The sequence below is a fragment of the Aquarana catesbeiana genome, linkage group LG02 (genome assembly GCF_042186555.1).
Source record: "Aquarana catesbeiana isolate 2022-GZ linkage group LG02, ASM4218655v1, whole genome shotgun sequence".
Taxonomy (NCBI): domain Eukaryota; kingdom Metazoa; phylum Chordata; class Amphibia; order Anura; family Ranidae; genus Aquarana; species Aquarana catesbeiana.
Genome location: NC_133325.1, coordinates 63318209 through 63340176, shown reverse-complemented (window position 1 = coordinate 63340176; position 21968 = coordinate 63318209). Strand labels below are relative to the sequence as shown.

General features: G+C 47.5%; 1 protein-coding gene across 8 annotated transcripts in view; it reads right to left on the bottom strand.

The window, feature by feature from the left end:
- Positions 1-4915, bottom strand: part of FAT3 (FAT atypical cadherin 3) — a 974406-nt gene extending 969491 nt beyond the window's left edge. For 7 of the 8 annotated variants that reach the window (XM_073612979.1, XM_073612983.1, XM_073612984.1 and 4 more), the window contains exon 1: positions 4718-4908. The gene's annotated coding sequence lies outside the window, so the exon portion shown is untranslated. Of the gene's footprint in view, positions 1-4717 lie in introns of all 8 variants that reach the window. The other variant, XM_073612988.1, reaches the window with a different exon arrangement.
- Between the last annotated feature and the right edge of the window lie 17053 nt (positions 4916-21968).

The window sequence follows — 21968 nt, the reverse complement described above, 5'->3', positions numbered from 1 at the left end:
TTTTAGACATTTTATTGTCAGAAATAAAATGTCATATGTATCTATAGATGAATGTATCTGCGTGTTCAATGGAAGGGTTATTTAAAGTCCTACCTTTTACTCTTTTGTGCTATATACTTTTAATAAGGATGACACCATCCACTGGCACATATTTAGTCAAAACCCCCCCTTATACAAATCCAACAAATAAACTTTTGTTAATTTAATTTTAAATAATAATCAAACATTACAGTATATATTTATTTCATTTTTTTTTTTTTTCATAATATAATAAAAAGTAAAGAAGATCTGACACAGGACAACCAATGCCAAACATGGGAAGGTACAGCAGTGTATTCTAATCCTGGGGATGGACTATGGACTGTGGAATTCCTAGTGATGCATACAGCAGTGTACATGACCACAACTAACATGCACTGCTCATTCCAAACAAAAGGAAGTGAGAGGGGGAAAAAAAAATTACAGGGCCCTTAGGTAATGGATGTGTATGGATTATTTTTGGAGGATAAAGATATTGTTTAGTATCACTTTAGGTTTACATAATGGAGAGTTAGCATTAGGGTTATAAGCAGGGTTAGTGTTGGGATTAAGGTAAGGGTTAGTATAAGGGGTCACGGAGAAGGTAAATGTGAGGGTTGCAGGGAGGGTAAGTGTTAAGGTTACAAAAGTGTTGGTGCTGGGATTAAAGAAAAGGTTAATGATAGGGATACTAGCATGGTCAGTTTTGGGATTAAAGTAAGGGGTTATGGGAAGAGCTAGTGTGAGGGTTATGCTGAGGGTTAGTATAGGAGTTACAGGGATGGTAAGTTACAGAAAGTTTTAGTGTGGAGGTTATCGGGAGTGTTAGGGTTATAGAGAAGTGTAGTGTTAGGGTTACAGGGAAGGTTAGTGTGGAGTTTATGGAGAAGGTTGGGGTTATAGAGAAGTGTAGTGTTAGGGTTACAGGGAAGGTTAGTGTGGAGTTTATGGAGAAGGTTAGGGTTATAGAGAAGTGTAGTGTTAGGGTTACAGGGAAGGTTAGTGTGGAGTTTATGGAGAAGGTTAGGGTTATAGAGAAGTGTAGTGTTAGGGTTACAGGGAAAGCTGGTGTGGAGGTTATGGGAATGGTTATTGTTAGGGTTATAGAGCAGATTAGTGTGGAGGTTATGGGAGGATTATGGTTATAGAGAAGGTTAGTGTGGAGGTTATGAGGATGGTTAGTGTTATAGCGAAGGTTAGTGTGGAGGTTATGGGGAGGGTTAGGGTTATAGAGAAGATTAGTGTGGAGGTTATGGGGAGGGTTAGGGTTATAGAGAAGATTAGTATGAAGGTTATAGGAGGATTATGGTTATAGAGAAGGTTAGTGTGAAGGTTATGAGGGGGTATTGGGGTTATAGAGGTTATTTGTGGAGGTTATGTGGAGGGTTAGTGTTAGGATTACAGAGCATGTTCATGTTACGGTTACAGGGAAGGTTAGTGTGGAGGTTATGGGGAGCATTAGGGTTATAGAGAAGATTAGTGTGGAGGATTATGGTTATAGAGAAGGTTAATGTGGAGGTTATGGGGATAGTTAGTGTTAGGGTTATAGAGAAGGCTAATGTGGAGGTTATGGGAAGGATTGGGGTTATAGAGAAGATTAGTGTGGAGGTTATGGGGGGGTTAGTGTTAGGCTTATAGAGAAGATTAGTGTGGAGGTTATGCAAGGATTATGGTTATAGAGAGGATTACCGTGGAAGTTATGGGAAGGATTAGGGTTATGGGGAAGGTTAGTGTGGAGGTTATGGGGAGGGTTAGTGTTAGGGTTATAGAGAAGATTAGTGTGGAGGTTATGGGGAGGATTAGGGTTATAAAGAAGATTTGTGTGGAGGTTATAGGAGGTTTATGGTTATAGAGAAGATTAGTGTGGAGGTTATGGGGAGGATTAGGGTTATAGAGAAGATTAGTGTGGAGGTTATAGGGAGGATTAGGGTTATAGAGAAGATTAGTGTGGAGGTTATGGGGGGGTAGTTTTAGGCTTATAGAGAAGATTAGTGTGGAGGTTATGTAAGGATTATGGTTATAGAGAGGATTAGTGTGGAAGTTATGGGAAGGATTAGGGTTATTGGGAAGGTTAGTGTGGAGGTTATGGGGAGGATTAGGGTTATAGAGAAGATTAGCGTGAAGGTTATAGGAGGATTATGGTTATAGAGAAGGTTAGTGTGAAGGTTATGAGGGCGTATTGGGGTTATAGAGGTTATTTGTGGAGGGTTAGTGTTAGGATTACAGAGAATGTTCATGTTAAGGTTACAGGGAAGGTTAGTGTGGAGGTTATGGGGAGTGTTAGGGTTATAGAGAAGATTAGTGTGGAGGTTATGGGGAGGATTAGGGTTATAGAGAAGATTAGCGTGAAGGTTATAGGAGGATTATGGTTATAGAGAAGGTTAGTGTGAAGGTTATGAGGGCGTATTGGGGTTATAGAGGTTATTTGTGGAGGGTTAGTGTTAGGATTACAGAGAATGTTCATGTTAAGGTTACAGGGAAGGTTAGTGTGGAGGTTATGGGGAGGATTAGGGTTATAGAGAAGGATAGTGTGGAGGTTATGGGGAGGATTAGTGTGGGGGTTTTTGGGAAGGCTTACATGGTGGGAGACTTAAGGCATGTCACTCTCTGCTCCACACACTGCCAGTGCTGATCCCCCAGCACCAAAACCTAATGTAAGATTGGTAACATAAAGTGCTGTAACCTATAGCAACCCATCCCTCCCATCCACCTACTGCTCTCACTCAGATCTAACCCCAAATCCTTTACTGCAGTTTGCCCGGTCCTCCTAAATACACCAAATCATCTTCACTCAATGGCGTCATCATGAAGTCTAAGTGTGATTCCTTTAAATAAAATAAAAAAAAAAAAGTAAAAAAATCCTCCATCTCCTACGCCGCCAACAGGTCCACTTTAAACCTTCAGCCATCCGTTGGGCCAAAAGTAAGCGAGTGCATGACACAATACCCTGCATGGCGTTGTCACCAGCGGGGCGAGATTCCAAAGTCATTTCTAATCCCGCTGAATTCTATTCAACTGTCACCATCACACGGAGGACGTGGGGAATGAAATGAAGTCCCGGCGCAGTGCACATGCCGGCAGCTTTTTGGAAAGAAAAAAAAAAAAAAAACCTATAGAGAAGATACATTTAACTCTTAAAATGCTGGGCTGGGGAAGGCTAATGATATGTGATGAATCCGAGGATGTCGCTTCAGGGGGGGATGTGCGAGCGATGAAGATTTGGAGGAAAATCCTCGCCTCTGGTGCTTTTTTTTCTATAGACGAGGAGTTGGCGGGGGGATTAGGATTGTCCCCTTGTCCCTGAGTACACCTAATGAAGGCAGCGCTCTGCATGCAAATGAGCCTGGCGGACGCACGGGAAAGTGGAAAGAGTTCACGAAATCTCCGTGTCCCTCGCAATGAGCAGTCCTCTATGGGGGATATGGCGCGGGCGAGCGATCAGTCACCCACCAGACCGAGGACAAAACTTCTCCCGATCGTCGGGGTCTAGCCAGTGCTGACTTTGCAATGAAAACGCATTTGCTACCCGGACAGCCGACGCTTGGGGCAGCAAAATAGATGCGCAAAAAGCATTAAAAAAAAAAAAACTCATTACCCCAGCCGGCGTTGCTAACCCTTTCACCACCAAGAACAAAACAGATTTTTTTTCTTTACCTCCCCCCCGCTCATCTGTTATAGCTCGCTAAACGTACACATATAGTGCCTTGTGGGTATATGCATTATGCATGGATGCGTGCAGCCTGACATTACAATACATCGTGCTGCATGCTATTAAATCACACGGGGGGATCGCACGCTAATCGGCATTCCTGCAGATCCATTCCGACGTTGTATGTAGGAGTAAAACAAGGCACACATACCTACACATATACATACGTTTACAGATGTTAAACCATGAGTGCTGAGGATGCGGTAACCCGTAGCGACCAAAGCCCTAGCACCAGGGCTGAGGATGCGGTAACCTGTAGCGACCAAAGCCCTGGCACCAGGGCTGAGGATGCGGTAACCCGTAGCAACCAAAGCCCTAGCACCAGAGCTGAGGATGCGGTAACCCGTAGCGACCAAAGCCCTAGCACCAGAGCTGAGGATGCGGTAACCCGTAGCGACCAAAGCCCTAGCACCAGGGCTGAGGATGTGGTGACCTGTAGCAACCACAGCCCTAGCACCAGGGCTGAGGATGCGGTAACCCGTAGCGACCAAAGCCCTAGCACCAGGGCTGAGGATGCGGTAACCTGTAGCAACCAAAGCCCTAGCACCGGGGCTGAGGATGTGGTGACCTGTGGAAACCACAGCCCTAGCTCCAGGGCTGAGGATGCGGTAACCCGTAGTGGCCAAAGCCCTAGCACCAGGGCTGAGGATGAGGTAACCTGTAGCAACCAAAGCCCTAGCACCAGGGCTGAGGATGCGGTGACCTGTAGCAACTAAAGCCCTAGCAACCTGGGATCAGCTTGCATCTTAGACGCAGAAGCTAACTGGTTGCCATGGGTTACAGCCTAGCAACCTGCCGGCATCATAGCCGGTTAATCGGCTGCAGCAGATTACTATAGATCAGCAGGGGATCAGTGTTGTCTTTGCAGGTCAGAGGCTGTCCTCAGTTCACGCAGGCTCAAAGTTTTATCAGAGCAAGGTGGCACAAAGTTGTGGTAGGGCGGACAAGCTAGCAGCAGCACACAATGCCACGAGGGGCCCCCCTCCTTACCTGTGCAAGGCTCCCGGCGTGCAGTCAGCTGCTGGATCCTAACGGATAGATATCCATGTGGAGGAGAAGGGGGGAAAAGGCTGCTGCTGCCTTCCCTGCACACACAGCCAGCCCTGTGCTGCCTATAGACTGGGAGCTGGGAATGTCTATGTATTGCTCCTCCAGCCTTTGCTGCTATTCCCAGCCCTCTAATCACAGCGCAGCCTACTGGGGAGATGAGCCCGCCGCCTGCATGCCTGCCTTCTCTCTTCTCTCACTGCTCACATCCCCGCCACTATCCACTATGCTTAGGGCCACACTGGCCCCTGGGTCCTGCTACACAAAATATAGAAAAGGCTGAAAATGGAAAGCCTGCGTTCGTTGCCATGGTGAATACAGCTGCGTTTACGTAAGACTGCCCCGGGCATTACAATAAAAGTAAAAATTAACAACAAAAAAAAAACTGCTCCTGTTTATTTTTTTTATTTAAATTACGATTGGTTCACAATATGGCGTTGCGACAATACACACGACTTGCGTTTGTGTGATGCGGTGCCATTCGTTCCAAGACTTAACTCACACCTATAGGTGCAAGCGAGCGCACACATCTTCCCCGTGCGCCATGATTAGGACAGCGCTTTGATTTCAGTGGAACGCCCTATCTACAAGAAGTCCCTAAGGAAACGCATTACACTTGTGTTTCTACATGCACATTTTTGTATGCGTGCCGGTGCGTTTTTGACGCGTTAAATGCATTCCAGTGTGTTTTTTCCCCACTTGTTTTCCTTCCAAAGTTTCCTGGGGTTTTTTTTGGGCTGTAATGCGTTCCAGTGCGTTTTTGATGCGTTTTTAATGCATTCCAGTGCATTTTTTTGCCCTCTTTTTTCCAGTTTTCTGGGATTTTTTTTTTTCTGGCTGTAATGTGTTCCAGTGTGTTTTTCATGCGTTTTTGATACGTTCCAGTGCGCTTTTTGCCCTCTTGGGGTTTTTTCCCCACATATTCCTACAGTGTTTTTTTTCTTATGACTGTAATGCATTCTGGTGCAATTTAATGTGTTCCAGTGTGTTTTTTGCCTTTTTGGGGGTTTCTTCCAAAGTTTCCTGGGGGGGGGGGGGTTATTTTAATTTTTTGCTGTAATGTGTTCCAGTGCATTTTTCGATGCTTTTTTATGCATTCCAGGGCATTTTTGAAGTGTTTTTAATGCCCTCCTTGCCCTTTTTTTCCCCAAAGTTTCCTAGGGTGTTTTTTTTTTTGTTTGGGCTGTAATGCATTTCAGTGCATTTTTTGCCCTCTTTTTTTTTCCAGTTTTCTGGAATGTTTTTTTTTTTGGTTGTAATGTGTTCCGGTGCATTTTTCATGCATCTCCTATACAATCCAGTGTGTTTTTCATGCAATTTTTTTATACATTCCAGTGCATTTTTTGCCCTCTTGGGTTTTTTTCCCCACATATTCCTACAGTTTTTCTTTTTTATTTTTTTGGCTGTAATGCATTCTGGTGCATTTTAATGTGTTCCAGTGTGTTTTTTGCCTTTTTTGGGGGTTTCTTCCAAAGTTTCCTGGGGTGTTTTTATTTTTTGCTGTAATGTGTTCCAGTGCATTTTTCGATGTGTTTATATGCATTCCCGGCATTTTTGAAGTGTTTTAATGCTTTCCTTGCACTTTTTTTTGTTTGTTTCCTGGGGTGTTTTTCGTTTTTTTCTGTAATGCGTTCCTGTGCATTTTTTTGCCACTTGTTTTGTTTTAACCCCCACAGTTTCCTGTTTTTTTTTTTTTTTTTTTTTTTGCTCTAATGCATTCCAGTGCATTTTTTATGCATTTAGATGCATTACCGTGCCTTTTTAATGGGTTGTAATGCTTTCCAGTGTGTTTATTGCCCTCTTTTTTTTTTTTCCCATCTTTTTTATCAAAGTTTGCTGGGGTGTTTTTTTTTTTTAATTATTTTTTTAAATGTCATACCTACCTCCTCTGTGCAAGGGTTTTGCACAGAGCGGCCTGTATCCTCCTCTTCTGGGGTCCCCCAGTGGCGCTCCTGGCTCCTCCTCCTCCTCATCGACTGCCCCCACGGAGAGCCGCTTTCCATGGGGACACTCGTGCAGGGGGCGTGCTCCCGAGTCCTGCAGCTGCGTCCATTGACACAGACAGTGGGACTCCGCCCCGCCCCCTGGCTCCCATGCCACTGGATTTGATTGACAGCAGTGGGAGCCAATGGCTCCTGCTGCTATCAATCTATCCAATGAGGATGGAGACAGCGGCTGGAGGTGCTGGGCTCGTGATCATCGCTGGAACGATCAGGTTCAGGTAAGGGGGGGGGCAGCTGCAGAGACTTTACAAATCCTTTAACCTTTTCACGGCCAGGTACGTATGTCATACGGACCTAACGGCGGGGGATATCCAACACATCCAGTGGTTGCAGCCGGGAAATTATGTTTTGCAATGCGATCTGCGTTGCAAAACATTCAGTGGAGTACAAGGGAGACATCTGGTGTCTTTTAGACCCTGCATATCTCAATAAAGAGAACCTGTCACCTAAAAATCATCACATAGGGGACTGTTTGTCCCCTATATCATGAAAGAAAACAGTTAAGTAAAAAAAAAAATTTTTTTTTACACCCAAGCACTTAAAATCCCCCCAAATTTTTCTGAGGCCCCCCTCACAGATACACACGCACGAACGTGAATACATGTGTCGGGCACCTACACGTGAAAACATTGATTGCGATACACATGTTACATGTCGCCGTGTATGCCGGAAATGAGAGAAATAATTCTAACAACAGACCTGCTCCGTAAGACCCCTTTCACAGGGACGGACCGTCTATCCATTTTTCTTCCATCCATCCACGGACGACAATGCATTCCTATGGGCAAATTGATGACCATCCGTTACCCTCCACTTCCGATTTTATCCTGTTTTTTTTTTTTTTTTATGTACAAGCATCCGTCCTGATCCGTGAAAACGGATATTAACCGACGTTAAAGGACAATGTCCATCAACGTCCGATCACTTAAAGCGGGGGTTCACCCACACCGCCAAAAAAAAAAAATATTAAAAGCCAGCAGCTACAAATACTGCAGCTGCTGACTTTTAATACATGGCCACTTACCTGTCCCGGGGTCCAGCGATGTCGGCAGGGGACGCCGAGAACCTGCTCGGTTCTCGGCAGCTGCCGCCGCCATCCTAGGTGAGGGAATCAGGAAGTGAAGCGTTGCGGCTTCACTTCCTGGTTCCCTACTGCGCATGCGCGAGTCGTGCTGCGCGTCCCTAGTGGTCCCCGCTCTCTCCTGGGAGCTGTGTGTTCCCAGCAGACAGCGCGGTCTGGACGGGAAGAGGCATAGACTCCCATGGGAGTCTATGCCGGAAGTGGGTGCAAATACCTGTCTTAGACAGGTATCTGCACCCCCCTCCCCCCTGAAAGGTGCCAAATGTGACACCGGAGGGGGGGAGGGTTCCGAAAAGCGGAAGTTCCATTTTTGTGTGGAACTCCACTTTAAGATCTGTTTTGAAGAAATATATATTTTTTTTGTTTATCTATATGCAGTGCTGTGTTTTGGCCCAGGCCTAGGGCGGCACTTGCGGGGGCGGCAAAAAAGCCCCCCCCCCAAAAACGGCACCCGCGCCCTCCTCCCGCACAGCAGGGCACATCAGGAGAGTACAGCTTAGGAGTGCAGTGGCATCGCGGCTGCAGATGGGGCCAGAAAGCAGTTTAAGCAGGAGCCATCAAGCCGCCCCCGTAAAGCAGTGATTCTCTCTCTCTGATTGGCCCTCTGCTGTGGCCAATCATGGGGAGGGAAACAGCGGGCAGGAAGCTGGGCGGCGGCACGGCAAAATCAATTAGAGCCGCTCTCTCTTCTCCCTTCAGTAGACAGAAAGGAGAGGGGGGGCAAGCGGGGGAGTTCTCTGGTAAATGGAGCAGCAGCGCTGTGACAGGGAGAGGAGAGTTGTGGGTTGTCTGTGTATCTCCCCCTCCCCTTTCTGTCAGCCGAACGGAGAAGAGAGAGAGAGAGCGGCTCTAATTGGTTTCACCGCGCCGCTGCCCAGCTTCCTGCCCGCTGTTTCCCTCTCCATGATTAGCCACAGCAGAGGGCCAATCAGAAGACTTTGGGTGCATCATGGGATAGTAATCCCTGAAGAATGGCGGCCCTGTGTGTCCACAGACATCATGCTACAGCCTACAGCATGCATGCACTCTGCTGGGAGGGGCTTTGCAGGAGGAGAAAAAGAGGAGTACTGTGGGAAGCCAGATAGGGAGCCACACTGTACCCCTGTACCCGCACCGCCAGAGCCACGTTGTACCTGCACCACCAGAGCCACGCTGTACCCGCACCACCAGAGAGCCACGCTCTACACGCACCACCAAAGAGCCATGTTGTTCCCACACCACCAGGGAAAAAGCCACGCTGTTCCCGCACCACCAGAGAGCCACGTTGTTCCTGCACCACCAGAGAGGGAGCCACGATGTACGCGCACAACCAGAGAGAGAGCCAAGCTGTACCCACACCACCAGAGAGAGAGCCACACTGTTCCCACACCACCGGAGAGAGAGCCACACTGTTCCCACACCACCAGAGAGCCACATTGTTCCCACACCACCAGAGAGCCACATTGTTCCCACACCACCAGAGCCACGCTGTACCCGCACCACCAGAGCCACGCTGTACCCGCACCGCCAGAGAGCCACGTTGTTCCTGCACCACCAGAGGGGGAGAAAGATGAAGCCACTGCCAGGGTACAGACATGCTACACTACTGACTAGAGTTGGCCTGGGCAACCCAGAGTGAGCGAACGTCCAGCCGGAGGGATCACTGTTGCAGTTTCACCGGGTCTGGTAAGAGAGCCTGTTGGCCATTATACATTACTGTTCCCAGGAACTGAGCCATTAGGAAGTGCCTAACCTGATATCCTCTAGGTCAACCCTAGTGACGCCACTGTCCCGGAGCCCACAACAAGTTCCGGCACTGAGTTTCGGTAACTTGCCAGACAGGGATGTGCCAGCGTGGGCACCCAAGACATCTGCCGCCCGGAGTCCCACAAGCGGCGATGGGCTTTCCGTAGCAGCCGACACCTCTCTCCCCACTGTCAGCCACACACACTCAGTACACAGCCAGGAGGAGGAGGAGCCACAGAGGAGGGACACGACTTCAGTGCAAGAGCCTCCCAAAGCACCCAGCACATATCCCCTTACCCCCCAAATGAAAAGATGCTGTATCGCCCACTGTCCTCCTCCCGCGGCGTCCCTCTGTCCTCCTCCCGAGGCGTCCCTCTGTCTTCCCATGAAGATGACAGGACGGATCCTAAAAAGGAAGGGGTGGGTCATAGTTAAATTAGGGGGCAGCACAAAACCTAAATGCACCACTGTCTGTATGGGAGGAGCAATGCTTTCTGGGTAATTTCCTTCAAGGCATAGAAACTGCTGTAAACGGATCAAAACGGATACAAAAACGGATGAAAAAACGGATGTAAACGTGTACATTAACGGATGAAAACAGATATTAACGTAACGGAAGATGGATGAAGCAACAGATAAGAACTAATACGTTTTTAATGTGGCTAAACTGACGGTTCCCGTGTGAATGAGGCCTAACAGTAAACTGATACCTGTAGGGGGCTTTTGAAGCGTCGCCTATACAAAATATAGGGTACTGAAGTTTGACACCATTTCACAGGCGCACAAAAATTTAAGTTTTGGTATGTGGGCTATCGATACACTCGGCGCAACCTCATCTTTTATAATTTACCAAAAAATGTGGGTAATTTATTGCGTTTGTTTGCCCTAAAATTCACGTTAGTGTGTTTTTTACTGAAATTTTGCATCTCCTAGACCTGGGCTGGGGCACACAAAAGCGTGGGATATATACTGTGCATCTAGGCGCCCCCTAGTGTTTGTGGACGGGCGTACGAAAGCGGTGGCATACATACTGTGCATCTAGGTGCCCCCTAGTGTTTGTGGACGGGCGTACGAAAGCGGTGGCATACATACTGTGCATCTAGGCGCCCCCTAGTGTTTGGAGTTGGGCGCACAAAAGCGGTGGGATACATACTGTGCATCTAGGTGCCCCCTAGAGTTTGGGGTGGAGCGCACGAAAGCTGTGGGATACATACTGTGCATCTAGGCGCCCTCTAGTGTTTGGGGTGGGGTGCACAAAAGTGGTGGGATACATACTGTGCATCTAGGCGCCCCCTAGTGTTTAGAGTTGGGCGCACAAAAGTGGTGGGATACATACTGTGCATCTAGGTGCCCCCTAGTATTTAGAGTTGGGCGCACAAAAGTGGTGGGATACATACTGTGCATCTAGGCGCCCTCTAGTGTTTGGGGTGGGGCGCGCGAAAGCGGTGGGATACATACTGTGCATCTAGGCGCCCCCTAGAGTTTGGGGTGGGGTGCATAAAAGCAGTTGGATCCATACTGTGCATCTAGGCGTCCCCTAGTGTTTGGGGTGGGGTTCACAAAAGCATGGGATACATACTGTGCATCTAGGCGCCCCCTAGTGTTTGGGGTGGGGCGCACGAAAGTGGAGGGATACATACTGTGCATCTAGGCGCCCCCTAGAGTCTGGGGTGGGGTGCACAAAAGCAGTGGGGTACATACTATGCATCTAGGTGCCCCCTAGAGTTTGGGGTGGGGCGCACAAAAGTGGTGGGATACATACTGTGCATCTAGGCGCCCCCTAGTGTTTGGAGTCAGGCTCACGAAAGCGGTGGGGTAAATACTGTGCATCTAGGCGCCCCTAGTGTTTGGGGTGTCATTCAAACTGAATGGCACTGTGATACAGTAAAATGTGTTGCCGCATGTTACTGTAGTGCACATTCCTGCAATGCAAAGCTATAAATGGGTCCTTAAGGGCCCCAGGAAATATAACTAGAAAGGGCATTGATTGGTATAGTGATTATTTCACATACCCCATGCTGGCATTTCAAGATTATGCATTTCATTTTATGCACCATCTACTTCTTGTTCCTGGTATTCCCTGAACAAATGAGACACTGCCATGGAAATCTATGGGGCCGTCATTTGCAGCTACAAGTTTATTCAGAAAGTTCCAGTTTAAATAACATTGCAAGGCGCCTAGAGACGCTCGCACATACTGTATATTCTGTTAGCTTGCAGAATGCCCCAGGGGCCACGAAAAGACACAAAGCGATTGTTTGTGGTGCCAGGATCTGGGGGATGAATATTTGAGGTTTGTATAACTACTTCAGCTCTGGAAGGTTTTACCCCCCCTTTATGACCAGGCCATTTATTGCTATTCGGCACTGCGCTATTTAAACTGGTAATTGCGCGGTCATGCAACGCTGTACCCTAATGACATTTATATAATTTTTTTCCTACAAATCGAGCTTTCTTTTGGTGGTATTTCATCCCTGCTGGGTTTTTTTATTTTCTGCAATATTAACATAAAAAGACAGAAAATTTAGAAAAAATATTTTTTTACTTTCTGCTGTAAAACACATCCAGTAAAAAAAAATAAAAATGATAATTTCTTCATAAATTTTGGCCCAAATGTATTCTGCTACAAAAAAAAAAAAAAAAACAATAAAAGTGTATATTGATTGGTTTGTGTGAAAGTTGTAGCGTCTACAAACTATGGTACAGTATATACACTTTATTACCAAAAGTATTGGGACACCTGCCTTTACACGTACATGAACTTTAATGGCATCCCAGCCTTATGCCCCGTACACACGGTCGGACATTGATCGGACATTCCGACAACAAAATCCTAGGATTTTTTCAGACGGATGTTGGCTCAAACTTGTCTTGCATACACACGGTCACACAAAGTTGTCGGAAAATCCGATCATTCTGAACGCGGTGACGTAAAACACGTATGTCAGGACTATAAACGGGGCAGTAGCCAATAGCTTTCATCTCTTTATTTATTCTGAGCATGCGTGGCACTTTGTGCGTCGGATTTGTGTACACACGATCGGAAATTCCGACAACGGATTTTGTTGTCAGAAAATTTTATAGCAAGCTCTCAAACTTTGTGTGTCGGAAAATCCGATGGAAAATGTGTGATGGAGCCCACACACGGTCGGAATTTCTGACAACAAGGTCCTATCACACATTTTCCGTCGGAAAATCCGACCGTGTGTACGGGGCATTAGTCTGTAGGGTTCAATATTGAGTTGGCCCACCTTTTGCAGCTATAACAGCTTCAACTCTTCTGGGAAGAGTGGCATCCAATTTGAAATAGCAGGAGATTTTGACCGGCTCTCTATGGAGCCGGCCCACATATCTAAGCAGCAGGTCCGTTGCATTTTGCAGAAAAACGCTGTGCGTCTTTTGGTCCATTTCAGTCTGAATGCAGCCCAAAATTCGGGCTGAAATCGGACCTGAAACAGTGGACCAGCACGCACCGGACCCCTGCTGTGAGCCGCATGCGGTTCATATGTGAACCGAGCCAGATAGTACGGATTTTATGAATGGAGGAGGATGGCGGAAAGGGCGGACTTATTCGGCACTTTTGATGAGTGCCTGTGACAGGTTCAGCAGCATGTGTTAACCCCCCCCAGCATCGGAAGATAACACAAGATCATGCTGATCCTGCCAGAAATCCTGTGGCCTGATCACTTTCTATGTTCTTTGCCTACAGCAGTGGTCTTCAAACTGCGGCCCAGGGGTGAGATGAGGCCCTTTGCTTTCTTTTTTCTGGCCCTTGGGGTATTAACCCCCCCCCCCCCACTTTGTCAGCAACAGTGGGGCATAGTTCATGTCATTGACACTGACATGTCCTCCAATTGAGACCAATGATGGGGCACTATTCCTTCCACTGACACCAATGATGGGGCACTATTCCTCCCACTGATGCCAATGATGGGGCACTATTGATCTTTTATTAAAAATAATCAAGCAACCAATTTTATGCAAAAGTAAAAAACAAAACCATAGTACAAATCTTCAACAGAAATCCAAGGAATACACATCCATGTTCAGAATATATACAATATATACATAATCCACTGCCAAAGCTATTTACATAAAGCAGCAGAGAGGGCCTAAGAGGCACAACCCATCACCTATGTATGCAGCCATTTATCAAAAATGAATCCAAAAAAAAAAAATCTAGGGTGATAAGAGACAGACAGCCACACCAGGGAAAGAGACTCCTGGCAGTCAGGGAGGCTTGAAACCCCTCCACGCCTTCAACCAAGCCCCCGACTCCACTTGTCTCTCTCAAGCACCCAAATCTTCTCCACCTCATGCAAAATGTCATACACCACCACCTGAACAGGAAGGATTTTATGCCGAATGCTGACCTGACACCGTGCGTTCCAGGTGAAAAACCGGACTACTAGGCTAACTAAAAAAAGTGTATCCAAACAAAAAACACCACCAGTATTGAATGCGCCGTACACCCACTCAGCATAACCCAGCCTGGAGAGGAAAGGAACACTGAGGCCCCCCCCCCCCCACCTGTTTGTACACCTCTATGTTAAAAGGGCAATGAAGCAGAAAATGGTCCATAGTCTCCTCCTCACCTGCACACTCCTCCCGAGGACAGCTACGATCCATCCCACTGCGGAATTTCAAATTGCCCCTAACATAGAGCCTCCCATGGAAGCACAACCAAGCCAGATCCCTAAATTTAGGGGGTACTCTGTCCAAATTAATAAGTCTTAACCCTGCCCTCAAAACAGGGCCTGGGCAAGCCCTTAAGGCCAGTGGGTCATGAAAGACTTCGCTCAAGACTCAACTCATAAGGACTTTCCTCGGAACCGAACTGAGATCTTCAGCTGACAATCGCCACTGCCGTAGTAACTTCAGGCATGGAGTGACATAGGCTGGTAGCTGACCACGATGACCCCTGAGATTTTTCACTTGGCCACCTTCTTCCCAAAGTCGTAGAAAAGGCCTAAACCAAGATCTAAAAATGCCTACCCATCCAGGAGGTTCCACTGCAAGCATATTACCAATATTACATTTGAGAAAAAGCAGTGAAAATAAAAGAACTCCCTCAAAGGATTGTCTAACATGTATCTAAGCCACCCTCCCTCCTGGATAGATAGGTGACATTCCTCTTGATGGGGTTCAGTCTGTTCCCCCACAACATCTGGAAGAACACACTACTGACCCTAGCATAGAGAGACACTGGCAAGATGCAGACAAAGCTGACATACAAGAAGATCGGAATCAGGTAAGTCTTAATCAGATCAACCCTTTCCCTCATAGATAACTTCCATCTCTTCCAGCTGACCACCTTAGTATTGGCAATTTCCAGTCTGCCTTCCCAGTTTTTGAGGCCATAATCGCCGGGTCCAAATTCAATGCCTAGAATCTTAATTCTTTCCTGGGGCACTGGAAAGGTGTCCGGGAGATCAAACCCCTCACCTTCCTTTCCCATCCAGAAAACTTCACTCTTTTCCTGATTGATCTTGGAGCCTGATGCTTCAAAATACTGTGATGTCAGAGAGACCACCTCCTCTGCTTCATCCGCCCCGGTGACAATCACCGACACATCGTTCGCATAGGCAACAACCCTCAAAGGCGGCTCACCCGGGAGCCCCACTGGCACCCCACACAACATGCCGCTCTCTAGCCTCCTGATGAAGGGGTCGATTGCAAACACATAGTGCAGGGGACTCAGGGGACAACCTTGACGCACTCCAGAGCCAACCTCAAAGGACTGCCCAACCCAACCATTACCAAGAGGAAAGCTTTCTGCCCCCTTATACAAGACTTTCAACCAATCGACAAAACCACCTGGCAGACCGTACTTACTAAGGAGCAACCACAGGTACTCATGGTTAACACGATCAAAAGCCTTTGCCTGATCCAATGTCAGCAAATACTTTCCCCAGCCTGCAGCCCTGCATCGCTCCAAGGCCTCCCGGACAGCTAAAACCGCTGTGAAGGTGCTCCTACCCTGGACCGAACAGTGCTGATGGCGAGAAAGCAAAGACTCTGCTACTGACAATAGGAGCCAGAAAAATATCTTTGCCAGTATCTTTCTATCGACATTAAGAAGGCTGATGGGGCGCCAATTCTCAATCATCGAAGGATCTTTACCCTTTGAAAGAAGAATCACAGCCGAGTGCCTCATGGAAGGGGGAAGTACCCCCTCAGCAAGGCAACTGTTAAAAACCTCTACCAAATATGGGGCCAGAATAGACTTAAAAGCTTTGTAAAACTCAGCCATCAAGCCATCCGGTCCAGGTGACTTTTTGATGGCAAGCTGTTCAATTGCCCTCATCACCTCTTCAACTGTGATCTCCTCTGTCAAATTCATCAATGGGACATATTCATCATTTAGACGTGGAGTAGAGTCCAAAAAGCTTTCCATCTTGTCATGGTCAAGCTCTTTCCTCCCAAGAAGGTCAGCATAAAAGGACCTCACGACCTCCAGAATCCCTGACCTGGACTTTGTCAAGGAACCTGTACTGTCCTTAAGGCCAACGACCGTTTTAACAGCTACACCTTGTTTGCAGTTCTGGTAAGGGTCAGGCGAGTGGTACTTCCCATAGTCCCTCTCCAGAACCAAAGAGGCATGCCGGTCATATTGACACTTCCTGAGAAGGAGTTTCACTTCGGAGATTGCCCCAGGATCTCCTCCCCTCGAGACAAGAATATCCAGCTTCCTCCGTAAACGTTGGTAGGTCATGTATTTATTAAACTGCTTTCTATTGGCTAGGCCCCTGAAGAATCCAGCGATCCTCTTTTTGGTCAGCTCCCACCACTCAGCCTTGCTGCTACAAAAGTCCAGGATGGTCACCTGTGCCTGAAAGAATTCCTCAAAGGATTGTCTAACATGTTCTTCTTTGAGTCGAATTCAATCTCCAGATGCCCTTACACCTCTGAAGGGCATCTGTAGCATTCAGGACCACAGATAGCATACAGTGATCAGAGAACTCTACTTCCTGCACCACTGGGGGCGAGAAAGCAGAGGTCTCCTTAAAAAAAAAAACCTATCTATCCTACTCTGACTATTACCTCGATGAAAGGTGAACCCGGTATCATCCGGGAGGTGCTTAATGTGCACATCCACAAGACCAGCATCCCTAACCATACTATTTAAAAAAACGCTATCATATCCCAGCCTGTCCTTGAAGTCCTTCCTGTCCTTGGGCCTAGTTACTGTATTAAAGTCACCTCCAAAGACCACTTGCCGGGATGTAAAAAGAAATGGCTTGATCCTTGTAAAAAGGCAGTTCCTTTCCCACTTTGTGTGCGGCCCATAGACATTAATTAGGCGCAGGTCCTGACCTCCCACAAGGACGTCTAAGACCAAATATCCCCCAATCTCCACCTCAATAACCCGCCAGACAGTTACCATGCTGGTTTTAAACAACACCGCCACACCGCCGTAAGGTTCGGCCGCAAGAGTCCAGTAAGATGGACCATACCTCCACTCTCTCTTGGCCATATGAATATCTGCCAAGGAGGTGAGCCTAGTCTCTTGCAAAAATAAAATTTCAGCGTCTAATTGGCTGAACAAAAAGAAGGCCATAGAACGAGCTCTTACTGACTTAATGCTGGCGACATTTATTGTCACCACTTTTAACGAAGGGGGAACCGCCATTTGGGTTATTGGGTGGATTGCTTCTTAGTTCCCCTCTGCTGCTCATCACCAGAAGCCTCTCTTTTTCTTGAGGCCGCCTCAAACTCCATCTCAGAATCGGAACTTCGCTCCAAAGAAGCTCCAGATGAAGAAATATCCCACTTAGAGGACCTATGACGGTTGGAGACAGGCACTGGAGCCCGTAACGTCCTCACCGCCTGCTTCTTCCGCTTTCCAACCTTCCTTCTCTCCTCCAGGTACTGCAGGTCCGCTTCAGAGATGCCCTCATCTCTTGTTTTTTTCTTTGAAGTCTTTACAGAAGACTCCTTTGGAGAGGAAGAAGTGACCTTTTTAGTACACGCTACCACTCCTGGTGGGGGAGGTGCTCCCTTTGAATCAGACTTAGGAAGGGTAGACTCCTGGGGGGTAACTGACTCGAGGGGCACAGACTTGGAAGGTTCTGACACAAGAGGAGAGGGTACAGTAGGCTGGGGGGACACAGAGACAGATACAGAAGGAATACTTACAGACACAAGAGGGGTGGCCACAGGAACTGGGGAGGGATGTCAGTCACCGTAGAGGAGGATGGTACACCAGGGGCCTCACCCTCAATCCTGTCCAGCCTTGACATGTCATCAATTACCTCCTTCTCCATATTGTGCCAGGCTTCAGGACATCTGCTGTAGGGGTGGTCAAGGTGCAGGCACAGGTTGCACCTGATCATCTCGGTGCAGTCCTTAGCCATATGACCCTGACCCAGACACACTGAACATATCAAGGCTGAACAGGAGGAGCTCAAATGCCTCTTTTCTCCACAGCGGTGACACAGCTTCGGCTGACCAGGGGAGAAAATAGTCATCCTATCCCTCCCTATAAAAGCTGAGGAGGGCAGGTGAGGGACAACATTCCCATCCCTGGCCAACCTGACTGTTACTGACCAACCCCCATTCCAGATGTTACGCTCATCAAGGATTTTGCTGGGCTTAGTCAAAACCTCACTATAGTTCCTTAACCAGACCTCTAGGTCCCGAGCAGGAACACTCTCATTAGTGAGTATGATGGTTATCTTTTTCACCGTTGACCTTTGTGAAACCGCAACTGGGGCCAGACCTTCCCATTCAGGTCTTGACCTGCACCGAGCCTCATATCGCTCCCAGAACAGGTCAAGACCCTCTGGCCTGGTGAAGCTAATGGTATAATCCCGTGTCCCAGCTACATGTATTAGAGCATACAGGTCATTTGCCCCAAAACCCATCTTCAAAATCAAATCCACCACCGCACGCCGTGCTGGAGGGATTGCACCACCTTCCCATTTAAGAATTGCCACATTTCTTCTCGGACCCCCAGCAGAAGCCAGAGACCCAAGACCCAAGACCAGACCAGTGTTCCACCCGGACCTTGGCCAGTTGGATCTCCGGATCCATGGACCCACGTCTCTGGCTATGCAAGCCCTCACGCTGCCTTCTCAAGCGCTTCAGCTCCGCTCTCAGTTTGTACAACTTGTCTCTCTCCCTATTCAGGGCTTTAATCCCGGCCACCACTCGCTCCTGAATTGCCTCTGAACCTTCATCCTTACCAGGGGCAGAGAGATCACCAGCCATGGTTTGTACAGAGGAAGGCATGTTACCTGATGGCCCAGGAGATTGCTGAGAGCTTCCAGCAGGAGAGGCCCTGCTGGCCTCCATGGCTTCCCCAGAAAGGGGCCAGGAGGGCTGGGAGAGATTTCACCACCACTCCCCTCTCACACAGATCACCTGGAGGAGCTTCAGAGAGACCTTCCTCCTGACACACCTGTGCTCCAATGATGGGTGGGGCACTATTCCTCCCACTGACACCAATGATGGGGCACTATTCTTCCCACTGACACCAATGATGATGCACTATTCCTCCCACTGACGCCAACGATGGGGCACTATTCCTCCTATTGACACCAATGACGGGGCACTATTCCTCACACTGATGCCAAGGATGGAGCACTATTTCTCCCACTGACGCCAATGATGGGGCACTATTCCTCCCACTGACACCAACGATGGGGTACTATTCCTCCCACTGACACCAGCAATGTGGCACTATTCCTCCCACTGACACCAACAATGGGGCACTATTCCTCCCACTGATACCAATGATGGGGCACTATTCCTCCCACTGATGCCAATGATGGGGCACTATTCCTCCTATTGACACAGATGATGGGGCACTATTCCTCCCACTGACACCAACGATGGGGCACTATTCCTCCCACTGATACCAATAATGGGGCACTATTCCTCACACCAATAATAAGGGACTATTGCTACCATTGACACCAATGATGGGGCGGTATTCCCCCTACTGATACCAATGATAGGGCACTATTCCTACCACTGAGACCAACGATGGGTCAGGTCTATACACGGTCACATGACATGGAGAAGGAAGGGAAAAGTCAACCCAGTGTAAGCTCTGACACTCTGCAGCATGGAGCTTACACAGGGTTTGAAACTCCGCTCTGATGGAGAAATCTAGCAGCAGGCGGAGTGTGAGTAAGGTAAGTATCAGCGGGTGGGGGGTGTTCATACAAGAGAACCTGTTACTTGGCACTGAATAGGCAAAGTGGCAAAGTCTCTATAATGTCTTTTTTTAATAATAGGTACATTTTAATACAAATTTAACTCCGTAGAACAACCAGTGTGGAGTTTAATATGTGTGTAGTGCGTAAACATCACTCCTTACATAGCCCTGCAATCCATAAGATCTGGTTCTGGTGTGTGTGTCTCGTGTCTTACCTTGGCATTAGGTGTCAGATCCAGAAAGACATATGGGATTATCAGACAGATGGCAGGGTCAGCAGGTTCTGGAATTGCTGGGAGCCGGACTTTAAAACGTACACTCTGTACAAGATTGAAATTAAATGAGCCTGAGAGTGATTGGCAATGCAGAAAGCAAATAAAGAAGACGATATACAGCACAGACCAAAGCTGGCCATACAATACAAATGTTTATACAACTTTTTGATCATTTTTAATCTTTAGTCAAATTGATGTTCATTTTCAACAACAGTAACAATACATTTGGAAGAAGCAGAATGGAATGTGTTTCTCGAACAAACACATTTCTAATTGGACTCGGGAAAGTCCAAAATCCAATGTTTACAGCAAAAAAATGTTTTCAAACAGTCGGCGTCTCATTGAATGTACTAATGATAATTTTTATACGAATGCAACCATTTGTCCGAGAATCTACTAACTAATGTATGACCAATTTTAGGGAGTATTCCAACAGTGACACTTTAAGGCGCTGTCCCAAATTTGACTGGATTGGATTACACTCAACTAATGACTGCTTAAAAAAAAAAAAAAAAAAGACAGCAGATAGAATGTTATTACATAGGAAACTTTGTCAAAAAAATCTCCTTCTCTTGCTCTTGTAATGGTACACTGAGCCACGCATGCACAACTCTATGTACATTCTCAGAATACCTTGGGTGGCAGGATGAGTATCACAGAACGGCGATGGAACGGCGCGCGCGCCTGCGCACTAGCGCACGCTCCACGTGACGCTCTGGCTGGCCTATAAAGGTTGCTCAGGTGCTCAGACAGGTTGCTGGTTTGTCTTCACCTTCCTGTCTGAGTTTGCTTCCTGATTCCTGCATTTGATTACTCGTTGTGACCTGACTACTCTGCTCTTCTCCTGAACCCGACCCTCGGCCTGCTTTACGGACTTTGCCTTGCCTCCAGTGTTTGACCCTTTGCCTGTGACCCGGATCTGCCTCGTACAGTATCACCAGTGTTTGACCCTCTGCCTGTGACCCGGAGTGGCCTCCTGTCTCCTTGCCTTGACCCCGTGCTTGTGACCCGGATTTACCTTGTGTCTTCTGAAACCTGTGTCTCTGCCAAGTGATCTAGGAATTACCTTGTGACTTCAGTGTTTGACCCTCAGCCTGTTCTGGACCTTCTGTTCAACCAGGCCACTGCTCAGCTACCCACCTTCACAAGGAGTACTACTCAAGTCTTATCCTGCCTGCTGGTGGCCTGTGCCTCTTCATGCCAGCCACTTCCTGTATCATCTCCAGGGGGCAGAGTGCGCCTAGTCGCATGGGCGAACCGCTCTCGGCATCTCGGCCTCAGTAAGTAACTTATCTGACAATGAGTTAATTTCCGTGTTTGTGAGCGGGTGTAACATCATATTGGACTGCTTAAACATGATGGCTGAAAATGCCAAACATAGAAGCAGATGGAACTGCAAATGTGCGACGAGAGAAAATGCGACCGTGAAAGATAGATGCTTTGACAGGTAAGTGAGCCAAAATGTGCAAAAATTGTGTGCATATTTGCACATTATGGAAACAGCCCACCCATTACATGCAGGCTTTAGGGATTCATTTCCTTTGTAAAAAGTTAGGTCCAAGGAGCTGCATGGCATCTCATGGGCTTATCTCTATTATTTACATCTGACGGTTTTATTGCACTCCCAGAAGACAGCTATGGCTGTATTTCCAGGGACCCAATTCTGATGCTTCAGGTCTAAAAACCTTCAGCATTAGAGTCGGTGCAGCTGTTATGCCTGCCTCATCCCTCCTCCTGCCCAAACACAGAAGCCTTTGTATTATGTGAACTCTTTCATAGGGTGGGCATAGCTTCTCTGTGTGCCTCTCTCTCTCTCCTGTCTCACATCCCCTGCCAGTGTATGCCCGTGACAAAGCCTTGACAAAGTCATAAACCTGTCTGATATAAATAATAGAGATAGGTCAGGAGTTGTCATGCACCTCATTGGACTTAACCCAGGGGCGGA